Here is a 21,604-nt window from a genome sequence, read left to right as displayed (position 1 = left end):
TTTGAGGCGCAAAGTTAAATTTTGATGAAGTTTAATTTGCCTATATTTTTCTTTTGTCACATGTGGTTTTAGTGCTGTATCTAATCCAAGGTCATGAAGATTTATACCTATGTTTTCTTCTAAAACCTTTATTATAGTTTTAGCTCTAATATTTAAGTGGTCCATTTAGAGTTACTTTTTGTACATGGTATGAAATAGGGGTTCATCTTGATTCTTTTGCATGTGGATATCCAGTTGTCCCAGTAAGACCATTTGCTGAAAGATTATTCTTTCCCCCTTTGAAAATCAATTGACTCTAAATATGAGAGTTTATTTCTGGACTGTCAATTCTATTCCATGGATCTATGTTTGTCCTTGTGCCAGTACCACATTGTAGCTTTGTAGTTGTTTTGAAATTAGGAAGTGTGAGTGCTCTAACTTTGTCCTTTTCAAGATTATTTTGGCTATTCTGAGTCCAATTGATTTGGGTATATTGCCTTTGTATCCCTCATCCTTGCTAAATTTATTTAATTTTAATAATTTGTCCAAAGATTCTTTTGGATTTTATACACATACATATGTCATCTATAATAATAACACTTACATTTTTTCCTTTCTCTTTGGTCATTCTGGACAGAGTCTTACTTCTCTGTCATACTTCCTAGTCTCTCTTTTACTTCTTTAAGCATATTTATTTTCTATTACAGATTCAACTGTTGCATATCTATTATCTTTGCATGTCTGATTTGTTTCTGCATGTTTGTTGTTTCTGCTGACTCTAACTCAGAGTGGCTTTTTTCCTTAAGTGTTTTATAATTTCTTTATTGTTACCTCATATTTCTCAGCATTTTATCTCTTAGGATATTTCAAGGTGTGGGTTTATCGTGTGTTCATCTCAGGAGGATTTGCATTTCTTCTGCCAGATGCCTGAGGATACTACCAACCTACTCTTTTATACTGAATTTTGAGCTTTGCATTTGTAGTTACATAAGGAGTGTGAATTCCAACTCAGTAGAAAGTGTGAGTGGGTTTATGATTAGGAACTTGTAGAGGAGATCCTTTTTTTCCATTCCACTCAGAGCCAAGGCCTGAACAGAACTTTGAGGGTGGATTTTCTTTTTTACTAGTTACCTTTCAGAGGTACTGGCTTGATGAAGGAGGCTCTAATCCTACTTCCATCCCACAGAGGTCTCAGAGTTTGCCACCTGTTCCCAGTGTATGAGACCTATCAAAACCCAGTTCTAAGCCCTGGGGATTGGCAGATAGCTTCAGGATGAGTTTTGACTTCAGCATTTGCTTACCTCTGTATTTAGTTTTCTCATCTTTGGCCTCTGAGGACTTCTCTTGCTTTCCCACTACTTTCACCCTACATTTAAAAAGACATTTTAAACTATATTGTATTCAGCATTTCCAAGTACTCTACATTGGCAGAGTTTCTCTGATATCTCTGCTGGGAATAATCACTTCTGGATGGCTGCTTGCTGACAGATTCAATGCTAAGCTGACCCGAGCATGTTCCAACCGATCAGGTGACCAGAAGTAGGCAAAAAAGCCTATTGTATGACAGATTTACTTCTTTATAAGACAACTGTGATTCACCTTAGAATTTGTTCCTCTCTGTTACAATTCATACAGAGGATTTGGCAATGATCAGTTGTTCTCAACTGGGAGCATTTTGCACCTTCCTTCTCCCCAGAGGACATTTGGCAATATCTGAAGACATTATTGGTTGTCACAATTAAGAAGGGGGTGCTATCGGCATCTAGTGGGTAGAGGCCGAAGAGTCTGCTAAACATTCTACAGTGCCCAGAGCACCCCATACACAACAAAGATGATTTGGCCCCAAATATCAATAGTGTCATGATTGAGAAATCTTGGAAAGTAATTTAATGTCTTTTAAAAAGCTTCCTACAAGAGTCTCAAGTACAGGTGTGACTGCTTCTTCTAACCCCTTTGGCTTAGATATAAAATTTCTAAATGTTTACTTGCCAAAACTTAATGAAACAGAATAAACATTGCTACCATCTATCGAACATCTTTCTGCTTCAGATACAGCGCTAAATGTGTTATTGAAGACAGTAACATTTATTTCATCATATTCTCCAAAGCTTTAGTGTTTCGAGTCAAAGGTTAACATAAAGGTTTCAGAGCAAATGACAGGTACACTGCAATTTTTAAGTAAGTTATGCAATTCAAAGCAGAAACAATTTAGACTGAGCTTCTAGGCATGAAGATATGTACTATTTCAAGGTTGAATTTTAGTCAGATCAACATATTGCAGTGTGATTGACCACAATAACTTTTCATCTGACTTTTGAAAAAGCTAGAGATGCAAACACAAGCCTGACATTTTCCTTCCAGCATTGTGACTCAGGCTGCAGATAAGAAACACTCCTAGGATCACTCCCTTGGCCTCCAGTACAGACTCTACATGTCTGTGATGTCTTCCCAGCAGGGCCTCCCTTTCAAGGAAGGGGGAATGGAATAATGACCGGAAAACTGCTCATCAGCATTGAGCCTAGTTATAAAGGAAAAATCCTCACAAAATTGGACCATTTGACTTGAGTCCCACAGTATTGTCCAGAAATAGGCAGTGGACAAGGGTAAGGTGAGCAGCTATAAAGCAGAGATGGAATAAGGGTCGTATGTTGATTATGAAGGACAGTGCAGAGTGCTGAGAATGATTCTGAGGCAGGGTCCAGATCCAACAGGAAAGAGTATGGTCGTCAACTCACCAGATTTACTGTGTCTGCTCTGACGTCTTGCTTTCATTTCAGAACATCACGCTTAATCAAGAAAAGTCATTGGCTGTCTCAATCATGTCATTTATATGGGGTTAGGAAAGGGGTCACGCCGTCATTATTAGCACACACAGTAGAAAGGGTACAAAGTATAATCATGCCCTAATTAGCATCAGTATATCCTACTCCTAAATGCAGCCAACATCAGGTCCCCAATCTAGACCTTCCAGACCACTGCAGGTGGGCCAGGACTCAGCAGGCCTCAGCTTGCACTTCTTTCTACTTAGCCTGGGAAACCAGTCTTCCACCTGGCCTTGATGCACAAGTGTGGGACAGCTTGGTCACATGCCACAGCCCCACCTTAGGGGATACTGGGAGAAGGAGGGCTGCCTCCCAGACCTGTGTACTGGAAGGCCTCACTTAATCCTCTGGCAGGATTTTCCTGACTCTGGACGTGTTTGAAGTGCTGCCTGGCAGCCAGAGAGGCCACTGCAGACACAGGCCTAAACATCAGCCCAGAGGTGTTGCCGAGAAAGATCCTATCTGGACAACAGATGGGGCAGGATCTGGGGGCTGCCAGGCCCTGATGAGGACCAGGCACTCCTATACCCCTCCCGCATGCCCTGCAGTGGCCCTGGATTCTAGAGGAGGGGAAGGGCCCTTCCTTTTCCTACACCCTCTGGCCACTCAAGAGAAAACCTGAAATGGAGTCAGAGAAGGGCCAGGTAGACTCTCCCTGTCCTGCAAGTCTCCTGTGACAGCGCCAGCATAACCTTCTCCAAGAGACAGTCCCTAAGCCTGACCACCCTTCTAAAAGGGACCCTTATTCTGCCACAGGCTGGGCCTCATTGTCTGCCTAAATACATGGCTGCTGACTTGACTTCACTGGCTTTTTTCCCACAGTTGTACCATGCACACCTAGTGCATAGATTCTGGTTTCTAATTCCATTCTGCAATAAAAGGAGCCAAAGCTTATGAAAAGAGAGATTAATTCTCGAACTGGGGCAGGGAATACACAAAGTGAGCCTGGAGCATCTTGTAGTGCCAGAAAGTAAGGAGTGTTAAACAAAAAATAAAGAAATAAGGCACACAGGCACAAAAGAAAGCAGCCACATCGATGGGATATGTCAAAGAGGCTTGGAAGTCAACTGAAAGACCTCCCAATGGCCAAAGCTGGAACGAATTAGTTTCAGTAGCAAAATAATTAAAGTAATATGAGATTATGACCCAAAATACGCAATAAATATTCATGAGTCCATACTGGTAAAAAATGATTAAGTAAATGAGGGAGAAGAGACAAATGCCCCATGCAGAAGAGCTTATTAACCAAAAACGAGGTTTACGCTGCAATTAATAGCGAACAGCATTTATATGAGCAAAAAAGATTTCAATCTGTGAATCACAGATTCAGGTAGCTCCCTAAGTTGTGCTCCAGAGAGAACAAGAAAGTCACGGCTTTATAGAGGCAAAGTCTACAAGTGTAGTTCCTATTTAGATCCTCCATGTAAATGAAGGATTCCAGCTAGGTTAACAAGGAAAATGGGTTAGGGGGTATATGAGAATTCTCTACTATCGTCCCAAGTTCCTATAAAACTAGTCTAAAATTAAAAGTTTAATTTTAAAGAAAGACAAAGAAATGGGGATGTAATATACAGCATAGATAATACAGTCAATTATATTAAATTAAGTTTGTATAGTGATAGATGATAACAACCATCTGATCATTTTGCAATATATACAAATGTTGAATCACTATGTCATACGCATGAAACTAAGATAATATTGTAGGTCAATTACACTTCAATTAGAAAATGTTTTAAGAAACAAAGAAAAAAATCTAGCTTTATTGAGTTTCCAATTGAGAAAATAGATAATAATGAAGATTCAAGTAACATAGAAAATATAAAGACAAAAGTAACAATCACTTGAAATCTTGAAATAGTGCCTCTAGCTTTGTATTCCTATAGCACTTGCCCTGGTATAGGATTCATCACTTTGTATTGTCATTGCCTTTTGACATCTCTGTCTACCCATCTGTTAGCATGAGTGTTGTATACACTTCCCCTGGGGTTAATCTTTCTCTTTGCTGTATCCTGAGTGGTTAGCACAGTGCCTGGTACATAGGTGCTCAATACACACTTGCTGGTGGGTGAATTAATGAATGACTGTTCATACTGCTTCCCTCCCTGTCAATCCACCCTTCCCTGTCTCTACCCGCTACCAAACTCACCTCTTACTGAATTCTTGCGTTCTGTTTTGGTATGCACTTGCCTGGCAGGCTCTGCCTTGCATCTCCATGGTGCCAACTGCTAGCCTAGATCCCACCTGCTGCTGCTGTCTCATCCTCCAGATCCATCGTCCCCCCACTGGACTGGGAATCCTCCTTGAGCCATGTCTGCTCTGCCTGGTGAACAGGTCTGACTGGTCATGGTCTCTCCTGGGACTCTCATTCCACTGGCACCAACTGGGCCATATCCTGCTAAATGGCCCCGTTCACAGAGAAGGGTTTAATCTGTATTTGGACAAAATATGTTTGACAATCATAAGAAACCTCAAAGCAGGTGAGGTGACATTTCCCCCATTCCCTGAGGATGAGGACCGGAATGATGATTAAACTACAAATAATGGTACATCACGAACAGGCAACTAATCACAAGGGACCAGTATCTCGGGCTCCCTTGATATGCAAAGCACTAAACTTTTAGTTGCTGAATCTGGAAAGACTCAGAAGAGGAGCCAGAGCTACAAGGGTGTGACTTCCAGAGAACTTGGGACAGCAGGTATTTACCAACTGGTACAGAAGCATTTCATACTTTACAATTAATAATATCATCTTGGTGTGTTCTAGCTGTGTGCATTGTTTATCCTACCAGTGACTTCCCTGAGGTGACCAGTGACCACAGTCACTGGTAGGACTATAGAAAACTGGAGTGAGTTGAATGATTGGAAAGACAACTTGTCTGCTGGTTGCCTAAAATAACATTACTGGTGAGTATCAGCAAATTATTCATGATCGAGATGGGGAAACGGATGATCAGACCCCGGAGACACTTCCCTGTGACCCAAGGTTCAAGATGCACTAAAGGCTGTGGGAGGACAGAACTGGGTACTGATCAGTTTCTACCCAGAACGGTTGTGTGTGTGTGCGTGTGTGGTGTGTGTGGTGCATGTGTGTTTCTGTACTGTGTGCCATGGATGTGGTATATAGGCATGATTGTGGTATGTAGGTGTGATTGTGTGTATGTACCTCTGTGCATGCATGTTATGAAGGTGATGAGGCAAGCATGCTTGATAATACTAAGAAGATGATAACCAGAAGAGAAAAGAATTGAGGGGACCCTTGGCCAAGCCCTTGAAGTACATTACACATGATCATTCTAGGGGCTCAGTAAGCAGGAGACTGCCTGGGCCACCCAGCAACTCACAGCACCCAAGGATGGTCCTCGCTGACTAGGAGGGATACTCATCGCTGAAGAGTGGAAAGGAAAACACATTCCAAAGAAAACTTGACAAAAAGAGAAGGGACTCTCTGGCTTCCTTTGCAGCTTATACACTGTTTTTTTGTGGAGGGTTTTTGCTCGTTTGTTTTTTTGTTTTGGGGTTTTTTTTTGTTTGGTTGGTTGGTTGGGTTTTTTCTTTTTTTCCAGTACAGCTCTGTGTCAAAAGAGCTTGTGCAATTGAGCATGTGGGAGGAAACTCACGGTCCAAGTCAGTCTCAGGCCACATTAAACAAAACAAGGCCTTCAGCACAAGGAAGATTTTTGCCCTTCCTGGCAGGACGGCAGCATGGGGATTATAAAGGATTTTGGTCACGGGAGTGTGATAATGAATGTCTTGTTCTAGGAGTCCCGAGACCCTGGGTAAATTGGAAGAGAGGCAACAAATGCCTTGCTCAAGGTCACAGTGTTGCTCCCTCCTGTTGAGTATCTGCAGGACTGCAGATAGCTTTATTGATCAGTGCAGGTTATTGCAAGGGCAAAGTCTCACTTCAAGTTTCCTGACCCCAATTCGGAGCTTTTTCCACCACCCCAGCAAATAAGATCCCTGATTTCCTTTCCGACAAATATGTCGCAGTCTCTTCAGATCCACGTTCTGAGGGCTTGGAAAAGCCCTGCTTCTCAGCAAGGGAGCATAATGCAACCTTGACAGAAAAGCCACCCATACTGACAGTTGCGTTTACTGAGCTCTACTTGCAAAATTATTTTAAGGCCCTAATTAGATGAGCCTCATGCTCCATTTTTGAAAAACCCTTTCTAAATGACTAATGACACAAAATGAAAATATTGCCAGGTGGCTGTTGATCACATGTTACAAACCACCTCTCCAGTCTGAAGGCTATAGTGTTTCCATTAACATTCAGGGCACGGATCTCCTAAGTTTGCTCTTGGGACATTTGAGAAAATAACCTGGCTTTTAAGAAATATTTTTTGTTGGGGTGTAATTTATATACAGTGAAATAATCAGATCTAACCTATAGAGTTTGATGATTTTGACACATATATACAGCTTGTTACCACCACCCCCAACCAAGACATAAAATATTTCTATCACCTAGAAAATTCCTTCTCGCCCTTTTCGATCAATCCCAACTGTTCCGAATTCTATCACCATATAGTGGTTTTGACTTTTTAGAGTGTCCGTTATGGACTAAATGTTTGTGTCCCTCCATAATTCATACTGTTGGTGCCCAGGGCAGACTGCCCCCAAGATCTTCCATAGCGGCATATTGATTATTTCAAACTAAAAGTCACCTGAGAAGCAGCAAGAGCAGGAAGAGCTGACTCTCCTCTGTCCCCACTAAAAACAGGTAATAAATCTCCAAGATAGGCACCCTCCCCACTCCTGAAAGACTGAGAGACAACCTATCACAAGAGTTATAACATCCAGAGTCAAAAAAGCATGTGTAAACAATCCTTACACCACCTTAGTAATTTACTACCCAAGCCCAAACTTTTAGATTCCTCACTAACAAATACCCCAACCTGCTTAGATTCTTTTCTAATAAACACTGACTTTCTTTATCCTGTCAATTCTCACAAATGTATTGTTTCTTTATCTAAAAAGTACAAAAAGGTGCCTAGTTCGATCACTTTTTGAGCCTCATTTTATGATTTAAATATATCATATTGTGATTTCCCTGCATACCTGCTTTAAATTGTTTTTTTTTTCCTGTTAATCTAGTCCTGTGTCGATTTTATTATTTTATAACTAGTCCAGCCAGAAGAACTAAAGAAGGGTAAAATGGGGGAATTCTCTCCCCGTCCCAACAGTATGAGAAAACCTTAGCCTCGAATGTGATAGTGTTAGGAGGTGGGGCCTTTGGGAGGTGTTTAGGTCGTCAGGTTGGAGCTGTCATGAATGGGATTGGTGCCCTTATAAGAGTGATACCAGAGAACTCCATGCCTCTTTTGCTATATGAGTGAAGACACAGGGAGAAGACAGCCATCTATGAACCAGTAAGAGGGCTCTCACCAGACACCAAAATTGCCTGCGCCTTGATCTTAGACTTCCAGCTTCCAGAAATAAATTTCTGTTGTTTATAAGTCATCCAGTCTATGGTATTCTGTCAAGCAGCCCCAACTAAGACAGTGTCTTACAAATGGAATCAAATAGTATATATAGTCTTTTGTGTTGTTTTTTTTTTTACTCAGCATAATATCTGTGAGATTCATCTGTGTTGTCACATGTATTGGCAGTCCTTTCTGTTTTACTGCTTGAGGAGTGTTCCATTGTATGTATATTCCACAATTTGTTTATCCATTCATCTGCTGATGGACCTTTGGGTTTTTGCAGTTTTAGGCTGTTAAAAATAAAGCTACTAAGAACATTTATGTGGAAATCTTTGTGTAGAGTGAATAGAAGTTTCATTTTTCTAGGTTAAAAATACCTACGTGTGGAATTCCTGGGTTATAAGTGTATGTTTAATTTGATACCCCCCAAACAAACAAACAAACAACAACAAAAACTTGTGCCTTGTTTCTATGTAGTCTTCCTGAAAAGATGGTTAGAAATCAGCTTGTGAAGACCACACCAAAACAACCCCCACAGAGAAGGTGGTAACAGAGAGATGACAGCTCTTATTGAAAAAAGCTGGTTTTTAATAGTTCCTGAATTAACCATTTCCTGAGCAGGTTTCATAATCAGTGCTAACTTTGGGCCGTGCATAAGAAAATGCTTACACAAGAAAATGCTTTATTCACATTACTAGTGGAAATGGACTAAGCAGAGTAGTAATACCAAAATACACTGAAGGTTATTTACGCTAAAATGTTGACAAAACCTTTAGGAATTTTGCCTTAAGCTCAACCAATTACAATTTAGCAGGGTGATTTATTAAGAATGTAAACTATGGAAAGGTCACCCTTTGAAAAGCTAATCTGAGTTCTGAATTTTCACTGCTGTGGGCTCTGTCTTACTCCTGGAAAGATAAACAGGCTTTTCTGTGATTTGAGAGCCTTCACTCTCTGCCAGATGTATCATCAAGCCATATTATAAAAGAAAGGAGTGCGAGAAAGCTTTTATGTTTGTGAGACTGAACAGGAGAAAGGGATCTGATTCTGGTTGGACGCCTGGAAACTGGAGCAAAGGGGTCTGACCACAGCTGGTCCCGCATGAAGGAGTCCTGAACCTCTTGGAAGCCCTGATTCTCTTGGCAAGACTTCAGAGGAAATGGTTGCAGGGTAGCTGATGAGGCCAGGAATTAGGAATTATGGCTTAGAAAGCTTACATGAGAGGCTGTACTAGGATAGTCCCCCATCCAAAAAGTGGGATTACCAAAAGTAGGGAGCTGGAGCAGGAGACTGCAACTGTAAGAACAACAGCATCAGCAGGCCCCTGGGAGACGTTGGGGGACCAAAACCACTGATAATTGTGTTTCCTGGCAATGCCGGTTTTCTTCTGTCATAGGATGAATCGTTGTTCACCATTCTTCAGAAACTTTCTGTATTAGAATTTTACACTCACACTCTTTGCCATGTGACTTTGCAGAGTCCTCCATTAGCTCGAGTGGAGTACGCCTCCTGCCACTGATGTCAGAGTGGCCGTGTGACTTGCTTTGGTCAATGGAATGCGGGCAGGAGTGACTCAGGAGGCATCATGTGCTCAACTTCCTATGCTTCGGCAATTTGACATGAAAGAACACACCCTAGTAGGGCTGGTCCAAGGAAAAGATGGGAACAGGGAGACTTGAGCCAATTTGAAGCTTTAATCCTAGTCCAGCAGAATTGTAGCCCCAAGCAGAGCTTTCCCAGCCAACCTACAGACCTGAGAGCAAGAAAAATAAATGTTCATTGTTGCATGCCATTAAGATTTGGTGTGGTTTGTTATGCAGAATTATTATAGCATTTGCTGACTAACACTAATGCTGTTTTCCTCACATTCGTAACAATGCAAATCCCAGTTTTTAACTGGTTATTTGGAATAAAGCTAAATTCCCCAGCCTTCCTTGCAGCTAGTTATAGCCATATTACTGAGTTCTAGTCAATGTGATGTTAGCAGAAGTGTTGTGTGACAGCTTCTGAGGCCCTTCCTTAAAAGCCTGTGGCATGCAGTGTTCATTTCTTCCTGTATCTTTCTATCTGGAGCAAGGACGTGGTGGCTGGAGCTCTAGTTAGCATTTTAAATCCTGAGGAAGAAGGCCATATCCTAGAGAAGATGGAGCAGTGAGTTACTTGGAGCTACCTAGACTATTCTCTGAGAGAAAAATAAATTGTGTTCTTTAAGCTTCCTTATCTTTAAAATTCTTCCTGCTGAGCTTACTCCTGACACAGTTCTCAAGCCACTTTTTAATAAATCCGATTTAAAAAATTTGCTGCATTACTTAGAAGCAGACGATTGTGCAATAAAGATCAACCGTTACTACTAACCAAATGCTTTATACTAATCAAAATGGATACAGCACTAAAAAGTTAAAAATAAATCTCTTGGGAGGGGGAATGAGGAGTGACTGATAATGGGTACAGGTTTTTTGGAGGGAACGATAAAAATGTTCTAATACAAGATAGTGGTGATGGTTGCACGACTTTGCAAATATACAAAAAAGCTGTGGAAGTGTATACTTTAAAAGGGTGAATTTTATGGCATGTGAATCATATCTCAATAAGCTGTTAAAAAAATCAATTGCTTAGCCATTGTTTACATCATTGTGAAGCAAGTACTAGTATTTCCCCTACGTCGCTGCCAATGAGGCTAAGGCTCAGGGAACTTCAGTGACCCTCCCAGTTCATTCACCTCATAAAAGTCAGAGATAAGACTGGAACTCAGGACTGCAGACACCAGCACCCATGCTGCTTCCACCTCACCCCTCTAGCGTGTTCACCAGCCCTGCCTCAAGGCCACAGGGAAACTGGACTCAGCACTATTTAGACAGCACTGAGCTATGGCTACAGCTTGTTTAAAGCTCTTCTTTTTAGCACCTTCCCCTCTGGCACCTTCTTCCCTCTAATCACCCTCCCTCATATGCTAACTACCCTGGTTGTTCCGGGGCCACTGCTCACTCTATTTTACAAGCATTCTTGCCAAGAAATATAAAAAGATACATCTACGGCCATGCCACCCTGAACAAGCCCGATCCCGTCTGATCTCGGAAACTAAGCAGAGTCGGGCCTCGGATGGGAGACCACCTAGGAAGACCAGGTGCTGTAGGCATAAAACATAAAATAAAAAAATAAGGGATTGTAAGCTGACAAGGTCCTTGCGATCTACGAGGTCAACCAAGGGTTGCTGCACCTAAAAAAAATTTTTAAAAATTTTAAAAAGATATTTGACTCATATAACCCAACATATAACATGACTGCAAGTAGTTTTTCCCACATTGCCAAGTACCCCAACTCCCAAATGCCCCTATCCCTCTTAGGATGGCCAGGGTGTGGGACATCTTCCTTTGGGGCTCCATCAACTGGGGAATTTTCAATTGACAGCAGCACACACTTATGGGAGGTCTTCTATGAACCAGTAATTTTGAGGAATGCTTGAGTGTGTTCTTACTTAAACTTTCTAACAATCCATAGAACGTGAGCACTCAGGAATGCATTTCACAGATAAGGAAGCTGAAGCTCAGAGAGGTTAGGCAAACTACTCAAGTTCTTACAGATTATTTTCCTGATTTTGTATATGCGTTTGCTCCTCAGAATTCTTCATGAGGTATACCACAGGCCTGGAGCAGAGGAGGAGTTCAAGGAGGGAATGGAAAAGGAATAAATGAAAGCCACTTTGCCAACTTGCCCAAGGGCCTTTTTCCTTTAAGTAAGATTTGTGAATCAGCCCTCAACTTCAGCACATGTGTGTGTGACAGCAAGGCTCACCCTGGGGCTTTCATTTCCAAGAAGAGACGAGTACCAACAGCCTTGCATTGGCAGAGCTTGGGCATAAAATTGGCAGAAGGAGGATATGGGAAGCAGGAGAGGTATGGCTTCATCTTCTTAGAAACAACACAGCTGTCTAAATATCTACTGAGGTGATGGAAGCCAGGCACCCTGAGAAAGGAATCCCCCGGGAGAGTTTGGAGGTGACTGAGTGTCCAGGAAACTCACAAACTACAGAAGAAAAGGGAAAGTTGGAAAAACCACAGCCTGGCAAGATGTAGAAACTCTCTTGCAAAACGAACATTATATCATGTCATTTACCATAACTTTCTACCTTTCAAAATAGATTGTAGGTAGCTGGACACTGGGCCCTCTGCCAGCACTGTGGTCACTGTTGGCTCCAGTGCCATTGATGCCACAGGACACTGGATGTCCAATGCCTTAGCCGTTAGCCTCACCAGAAGCAATTCCAATTACACTGTTCAGTCTGGATTTAAAAGTCTCAGGTGAGGATCTGATTGGCTGTATTTAGTTCATATGTTTGTGCTCCAACACCAGAGGTCGAGAGGAGCTTGTCTTCTCAGCGTCCACAGTGGGAGCCTCACACAAGGGGTAGAATTCTCCACAATCAGGCCGCAGGCTCAGATGCCGCATAACTATGACAAAAACGTGTCTACTAGAATAGAGACAATGATATCTATTTCTCCAGGTTGCTGGGAACATTGAAGAAGATAATTCACTTATTCTACCATCATACACTGTGTTATCTATAATATTCTTAGCACCGTGCTGTGTTGGGTAACATCTCTAAGTCCCTGCACATGAAAAGCATTCAATGATAACTAGCTTAAAAGAAGGTGTGAAATGGGAGAGGAGGGGCGGGGGAATGACCCTTAGGAGGGTTTCTCAGTTGAGCACTCAATTGAGCTCTGACCTCTGAGTTTCCTGGAAGCCAAGGGGAATAGTTCTAATAACAATAACCATAAATAGCTGACTTGTTGGGTACTGTCTATGTACCGGGCATATTGCTAAACATTCTATATGTATTATCTCAATCTTCATCCTCGTGACAACTCTATGAAAAAAATGTTCAGCATGGTTAAGTAACTTGGTCAAGATCATCCAATTAGTAAATGGTAGTGCTGGGATTTGACCCATATCTTTCTGACCCCAGAGCCCAAACTATTAATCACTGCTCTGTAATCCTCACCAGCACCAAATGTCTGGAATGAACTACTAAGGAGCTGCCAGCTTCCACTGCTGTGGGCCAAGCTTTATCAAAGCTCCCAAGGTCGTGTTAAAGCTTCCATATTTTCCACATTTTTGTTTGCTGGGCTGGTCTGCATTTTGTACAACTGATTTAATTTTTCCCTTTCATATCCTCGCCTTAGGAATAGTGACAGATGTCACTGAGAAGTAAGTGAGAAGGTGCTCAGGATGGACAGGGAGGGAGCGCAACCACTTACCCGATCATGGCAGATCTGCCTTGGCAGACACCCTGGCAGGAGATGGGCCTTTAAGTATCAGTTCTCATTAATTCTTGAAACCAGACCTTCCCTGACACAACGGTAATGGAGACAAGGTTGATTTTATGCTAAAAAATGTTGAGGTTGGAAGGGACCTTAGAATCATCTGGTCCAGTTATTTTCAAGTATTTTGAAAGCAGTAGAATCCACACTTTAAAAGAAATCTCCACAAAAGCCCAGTCAAATAGGAGTACTCTGGCTGAAGAGAGGCTGCAGACCCAGAGCAGTCTGGAACCACTGAGTCCAACCCTTGCAATACAGTTGAGGAAACTGAGGCCTACAAGTGAGAGTGATTATCCAAGGGCACACGGCCATTCAGTGGCAGAGCCAGCTCCCAGATCCATCCCCCAGGCCCTCGTCCAGTGCCTTCTCTGTGAGGGCACCGCTCCTTGGCTCCTTCCAGCTCAGCACTCCACACCCAGACTCCTCTGCGTGCAAGTAAAACAGAAGGAGCTGTTGCATTCAAAATTCTGGAAGACACTGGAGCATGAGGAGTACCTCTCTGAGACCTCTCTAACAGAGTGGAATGGAGCAGGGTGAGATGTCCCCTCCCTCATTGCCATAGGCAGCTATGCAGGGTTGGCATCATGTCAACTCTGCTTCAAGAGGACACGGTAGAATTACTGATGATGTCTGGGGGAGGCAGGGTGGCCTCACGATACATATCCAGTGGAAACAGCAGTGGCTTCTGTGTGGTCAGGGTCCCAACAGAAAGAAAATGGTGTCTCAAATCGAATATGTGAGGAGAACCTGAAAGACCATTTACAAAGATGTGAGTGGTGTTAAGGGAAACCTACGAGGGATGGTGGAACATCAGGAGGGCTAGCAACAGCAAGCAGTTCTTACCTCTCCTAGACCTGAGGAGACAAGTGAAGGAGTAGTTAGAATATGGGCCACCTGACAAGAACTGCAGACTTTCTTATGGGAATCAGGCAACTCACAGCAGGGAGGGAGCAGGGAAAAAAACACCGTGACCTCACACTCAACTTCCCTTCAGAGATTTTCTTGGCTGAAATTGACCAGAAGCCAAGGCAAAGTAGCCTGAATGATGCAATTCATAAAGGTCAGCAGTGCAGGATACCAAGCATGACTGAGGAGGATAGGGAGGGGATCTGGAGGGGTAAGCAGAATTTATCCAACACAGTGCCATCCCGCAGAAGCAGTGTCCAGTAGACCTTAGGAAGAGCTGGCTATGCTTATTCATGAGCAGACACGAGCCACCCTAGGAACTCCCAGAAATTTGCAGGGGGCACGTGCACTTTGCAGGGACAGATGTTGGGAAGAACTTGAGAAACGAGGACACGAATGTGACCTCATTGTACCCATGAGGCCTGGGAAAACTCACATAGTTTCTTACTAAAATCCAGTTCCTCTGAAGTTGGCAGTGGAGGGAGAATGCCCTGGTCACAAAGCCAGGCGAGGTCGAGAAAGGCTCCCTTTGCCCTTGGAGACCTCTTCATCTCCTGTACTCTCTACAAACGGCAACCTCAGGAGAGTGGGCTTCCTTCTTGCCTTTCATATCTGCAATACCGCAATGCAGTTCTGATACTAACTATCCCAGCTCCATAAGTTAAGGGCACAGTCTCCAACAAGACTGTTATGTTTCATATGCCAGCCACAAGTTCAGGGATCCCCAGGCCACCCATTCTTCTGATCAACTGGCTGCACACTTGGGGGTTCTGACTACCCTCTCAGGGTGATAATTCACTAGAATGACTCACAGAACTCAGGAAAGTGCAGTATTTACAATCTTGTCTTTGTTATAAAGGATACAAACCAGCACTAGCCAAGTGAGGAGGCCCACAGGGAGAAGTCTGGGATGGTCCTGAACTTGGAGCTTCCAGGTCCTCTCCACGTGGAATCCGGGGCACCCTCCCAGCACACAGATGTGTTCACCTGCCAGGAAGTTAGCCCAAGTCTCAGTGTCCAGAGCTTTCAGGGGGGTTTCATTACAGAGACATGATCTATTGAATCACTGGCCATATGATTGAACTCAATTTTTAGCTCCCCCATCCCTGGGGATTTTTATCACCCGGCTTAAAACTCTAACCCTCAGCTTAACACCCTCAGGTTGCATTCATGTTGTGGAAAATGGCAAGATAATCTTCTTTATCCATTAATCCACCAGTGGGCACTTAGCTTATTTGCCTATCTTGGCTATTGTAAATAATTTTGCAATGAACATAAGGGTGCATGTATCTTTTTGAATTAGTGTTTTTGTGTCTTGTGGACAAAAACTCAGAAGTGAAAGAGCTGGATCATATAGTAGTTCTGTTTGTATTTTTTTGAGGAACCTCCATACTGTTTTCCATGGTGGCTGCACCAGTTTATGTTCCCGCCAACAGTGCACGAGGGTTCCCTTTTCTCCACATTCTCGCCAATACTTGGTTGTCAATTTATTGATAATAGTCATTTTAACAGGTGTGAGGTGATATCTCACTCTGTTTTTGATTTGCATTTCCCTGACAGTTAGTGATGCTGAACATCTTTTCATGTGCCTATTGGCTATCCATATCTCTTCTCTGGAAAAATGTCTATCCTCTGCACATTTTTTAATCAGGTTGTTTGTTTTTATATTGTTGAGTTGTATGAGTTTATTATATATTTTGAATGTTAACCTCTTATTGAATATGCAATTTACAAATATCTTCTCCTGTTCAACAGGTTGCCTTTTGTTTTGTTGATTGTTTCCTTCGCTGTGCAGAAACTTTTTAGTTGTCCATTTGTTTATCTTTGCTTTTGTTTCCCTTGCCTTTTGGAGTGAGATCCAAATAGATACCACTAAGACCTATGTCAAGGAGTTTAGCATTATGTTAAATGAAATAAGCCACATGGATACCATACAATATTACTTTTATGTAGACTCTAAAAAACAACAATAAAACAAAATAAAACAAAAACAAACTCATAGATACAGAGAACAGAGGGGAAAGGGATTGGGGGATGGTGAAATGGGTGAAAAAGGTGAACTGTATGGTGATGAATGATAACTAAACCACAGAGGCGAACACTGCGTAGTGTATATAAATATCGAATTATAGTGTTGTACACATGAAATATACCAATTTTACCACCATTAAAAAAAAAGCCTCAACTCTTATCACGTGATTGGTCTTTCTGGTACCACCAGCCCCCATCTTGAAACTATCTAGGGCCCACTAGGAATCACCTCATTAGCATAAACTCAGGTAGTCCCGGGGGCCTAGTCTGAATAAGACACTCCCATCATTCAGAAAATTCCAAGAGTTTAGAAGCTTTATCACAGAAATCCAGGACAAAGACCAGATAAATTATTATACAACCATATCCCATGGCATGGCTATCACAAGGCCGAAACATTTAAGCTAGACTGACTGAAGGCTAGTGTTGCCATGGCTTGGGTTTTCCTTGGATCCCAACCTACTATGACTTTAGTGACTGCCTAGAGTGCTATGTAGAGGATTCTGAGGCTACATCCAGGATCAACAGGAAAGAGTGATATGATTCAGTGGTCACGACAGCCTTGTCTTAGAAGAAGATGTATAGCTCTCATGCTATACATGTTGGGTACTTGCTAACCCTGGGCTAGGGGATTTTTTAAAAAGAGAATAACTATTTGCACTTTAGCTCCTGTCCTAATGCCATGTAGCAGATGCTATGTTTAACCTTCACCACCCAGGAGGTCATGTCTTTTCATTTCTCCTCTTTAAAATCTAGAGTCATGAAAGGGAGATTCAGAGAGAGATGGGAGTACTTCACCTGCCCCCTGAATTCTAATTTCCAAGCTAAAGAATCACTTCTACCCCATGACTGCCCTAGTGAATGTGGGCCTTTTCAGGGAACATCATGTTAACCTACATGCTGGGCTGATATTCAGCTGATATTTACTAGTTGCCATGCCAATTGTTAAAATGTTGAAACACCTCGTGCTGTCTAGTAAATGATTGTTGCTCCCTCCTCCTGGAGTGCCCTTCTACCATTGTGGTTTGCCTCCCGCTTCAGCCCCCCTGGGACCGGGATGGCTACTCATAGTAATTTTCAAATCCCAGTGCAAAATGCAGAAGCCCTTGTTAAAAATTATCAAGAATTTCAAGTCGGTGACATCAGAGCATTTAAGCAAGCACATCCCTTACCCCCATCAATGCAGGAATCATGGAGTGTGACTGAGAAATAAATTTATTTTAAGACACTGATGTTGGAGGGTTGACTGCTACTGCAGCATAACTCAGTGCATCCTGACTAATTGTACCAATGCCCTACAAGTTCCTACACATTTTGACTGTCCCCCTGCCTAAGTTGTTGTCTCCTTGACACTCCCCCTCCAAAAACAACAACAACAACAACAACAACAACAACAACTAGAGTTGTTTTCTTGGGAAGAACACAGCATGACTGTTATCAGAAATTCTTTCTCAAATTTACACAAGGCACAGCAATATTACCAAACCCTATTTTTAACACAGGAATTTTGCCAGTATAATGAAACAGATGCTTTCTACCAACATTCAGATAAAATAATAAAACGTGTATTTTTAAACTTGTTTAAATACACCACCACCAAATAAAAGTAAGTATGTTTCATTGGATGCTTCTTTAGTCAGTGCTTTTCTTCCTCTCGCTTTTCCTGGATCTGATATAAGGCAGCTCAAGGAGGAAGGGGAGAAAAGTAGTAGGTTTGGCTTTTATTGATTTGTGCAGGTAACTCCTTCCTGGAGGAGTAATGAGTTAGCAGAAGAAAAGAACAAAGCCCTGGGGAATGCTGGCCTCAGAAGAGGCTCCCAGCACTTTCACTCCCTCCCCACTTCTCCCTTTCCTACTCTACCCCACGGAGGAGGGGCACTGAGGTGGATTTGTCAGCATCAGGGTTTGAGAGGAATAAAGTGTGCAAAATTAAAAATAAACATAGGTGGAGGTTCAGGGTGGGAGTGAAAGGAAGTGATAAAAGTTAGATCACGGGGGATTTTTCGGGCAGTGAAACTGTTCTGTATGGTGCTGTAATGACGGATGTCATTACGCATTGGTCAAAACTCATAGAGTGTACAACACAAAGAGTGACTCCTAATGTTAGTTATGGATTTTAATTAACAATAATGTATTGATATTAATTTATCAATTGTAACTAATATATCACATTAATGCAAGATGTTGATAATAGGGGAAACTTGGTGGGGATAAGGGTGTATAAAGAAATTCTGTATTAGTCTCTAGCCATGCTACCCTGAACAAGCCCTATTCTGTCTGATCTTAGAAGCTAAGCAGGGTTGGGCCTGGTTAGTACTTGGATGGGAGACCACCTAGGAAGACCAGGTGCTGTAGGTGTAAAATATAAAAAAATAAGAGATTGTAAGCTGACAAGGTCCTTGCAATCTGTGAGGTCAATCAAGTGTTGCCCTGCCTAAAAAATAAAAAAATTTAAAAAGAAGAAATTTTGTATTTTCCACTTTTTCTGTAAACCTAAAACTGTTCAAAAAGAAGTGTGCTGATTTTTTAAAAGTAATAATAAATGCATGTTATTATAAATAAATATATAATAAAATGCCCTCATTCTTGTTCGTCACTGCCTGTTATTATGCCTTCTCAGATTGGGCCACTCCTAACCAACAGAATAGATAGAGATTTTGTTGTGAGCTTGGGAGAAAGACCAAAAGAGATCACCTGGCCTGCAGTGACTTTGGACCCAAGGCCACCACGTACAACTAATTGCCCAGGTGGTACGCTGAACAGGGTGCCACATCAAAGAAGGTACCTTGGCCTTATAGATATTAGGGCTTTGCATGTATTTATTACACAAAATCCAAGAAGTGCCATTTCCTGAGTGTTGCTTTCCGAATGGCAGAACTAATGTCATGTGAGAGAGTCTAAGTGTTTGGGGAAGCTGGTGGACCTCGCAGCTCTCGATTCCTCTACCCGGGCTGCTAAGACTACCGAATTTCAGGCCTGTCCACATGAGATACAGAAAGAGTTGCATCGGTCCATTCGTAACCAACTTTCACACTGCTTATTTTCTGCTTTGAGAGCAAGCACAAGTAAGTGCGCTGAGCAGCACAGGCCTGTCCTTGAATCTGGGTTTGATTCATGGTGTGACCTTGTGCAGCAGGGCGTGAGTGGAGTTGGTTCTGGTGGGTCGGATGCATAGGCAACTCTCTCCGTAGATAAATATAGGTTAGCCCACTAACATGCTTACAGTGATGTTTTGTCAGAAAGAATTTTGTGAGGAGACAATAGCAATAACATTTTGGAAGCAGGAAAGCAAACAAATGAAGAATAATTGACTGAGCAGACGTTTGAGCCCAGTCCCAAGCCTGATTTAAAAACTGAACAAATGTTCCATACCACTGACTCCTCAACAGAAGGAAGCAGGAGTCTGGGGAACCTCTGAACTCGGTGGGCAGGTGATGGGTGTTTAAGTGGAGAGGACTAGGAGGACAGCTGTTAGAGGGGTAATCACTGTATGTAAATGTATGTTTAAACATGTAAATACATACAGTTAGTATATGTAAATTCTTTGGTTTATAATAAGCAAATTTCCCACTTGGTAAGCAATCTATGAGTTTCTGCTGTTACCCTACTCTCTAGGCCCCTTGAGGCCCTGTCTTCCGGGTGCCTGCCCTTCCCTCACCCCAACAAAAGTCTAGAGTTTTTCTCTCTGGAGAAGGTAACAGAGTGGGTCTGTATGGAGGGTCTCTGAAAATGGTAAACAAATTTCTAAACTCTAGGACTCCCAGCCTTTCTCACTGCTTGGGGCCCAGAACACACTGGCAGCCTGACCCACCTTCCAGGCAGGAATTTGGAATTTTTTCTCTGAGAAATCTGAACAGCTTAAGAGGAAAAACCTAAAGATACTGTCACACGGTAAACAGCCCACCCAAATCCCCTACAGTATGATCAGGCTCCATCCACATATGTGTAACTGACGAGGAAGTGCCATGGGAGATGGGCCTTGGGGAACTTTAAAAAGGAAATTACAGAATTTTAGTTGGAAGGTATAATATAAGAAATGTGAGACAGGATAAGGTAAGGCTTTTAAGAGAGGCAGTGAGTAGGGGGCATTGAGTCAAGTAGCAGGGCAGAGATAAGGAAAAGCAGATGAGGTTAAAAAGGGTGTCTGGGACCAATACGTTCCTGACAAAGCCACTAGAGTAAGTGGGTACAATGGGACTAATATCCAGGTCAAATTCCCCTGTCAGAGTCATGTGCCCTGGACCTGGGGCTGCATCAGCCACTGGAAAAGGCACATATGGCCCTGGGTCTGTGCTGGCTCCTGCCCTGGGGACCAGATGGAAGAAGGCCTCTAAGGCTGGGCGTAGCAGATGGAGGTTAACTCAGTAGATAATGAGGAGCCTGATGAGAGTTTAGAAAGAAGAGAGCAACATATAGAACTGAGTTAGACTGAAGGATGTGTTAATTTATGAGCCAGATGCTGAGAGAGCCAATGCAGGGCTACACCACGGTTACCTGGGAAACTCTGGAAAGAACCGATGTCCACATTTATAGAATGAGGAAGAAACAGGAGACTAGAAAACTAAAATTGCTCAAAAAAGAATTGAGCCCTTTGAATGGGAAAAAGAACTCCGGTGGAATGCAGAAAGAAGGGTTGAGCAAGAGGGAAAGAAAGCAGCTGCCAATCTGTCCAAATGAAAACACACCTTAACACGACTTGGGACTTCAAATGTCGCTGAAATTTTTGGCATTTTTCTCCCATTTAACCAACCTAACACTGGAATGCAGTCAACTCCAAACAACCATCAGTTCTAAAACCCAACCTTCTAACCTAGTTCTTTGCTCTTCTAGGGGAGCCTCCCCCCACCACCCCCGACATATCTTGTGACCACCCTAGCTCACAGTCCAAGTTCCCAGAGGTGCTTAGAGCTGGGAGTCAACTACCTATGGGTGAGCCTACTATCATTGGTAAACACAGAGGCTGCTCTTGGTACTGGAGCTATACTCTCCACAAAGAACTTTGCCTCCAAAACTTAGGCCCTAGATACATGCTCATAGAAACTATGTCTGAAAGAGACAAAGACATGGCCATAACTCTGGATTCAAACACTTAGATCCCAGATAAGCTGCCACTTGA

The 21,604-nt window shown here is 42.5% G+C and overlaps 1 pseudogene; it reads left to right on the top strand.

Annotated features, from left to right (window-relative positions):
- Positions 1-18,727: 18,727 nt before the first annotated feature.
- Positions 18,728-18,846, top strand: LOC120594688 (uncharacterized; annotated as a pseudogene).
- The last annotated feature ends 2,758 nt before the right edge of the window (positions 18,847-21,604 follow it).

The sequence above is a fragment of the Pteropus medius genome, unplaced genomic scaffold (assembly GCF_902729225.1).
Source record: "Pteropus medius unplaced genomic scaffold, Ma_sr-lr_union100, whole genome shotgun sequence".
Taxonomy (NCBI): Eukaryota; Metazoa; Chordata; class Mammalia; order Chiroptera; family Pteropodidae; genus Pteropus; species Pteropus medius.
Note: the sequence above shows the minus strand (reverse complement) of the source record. Positions and strands in the feature narration are given on the sequence as shown.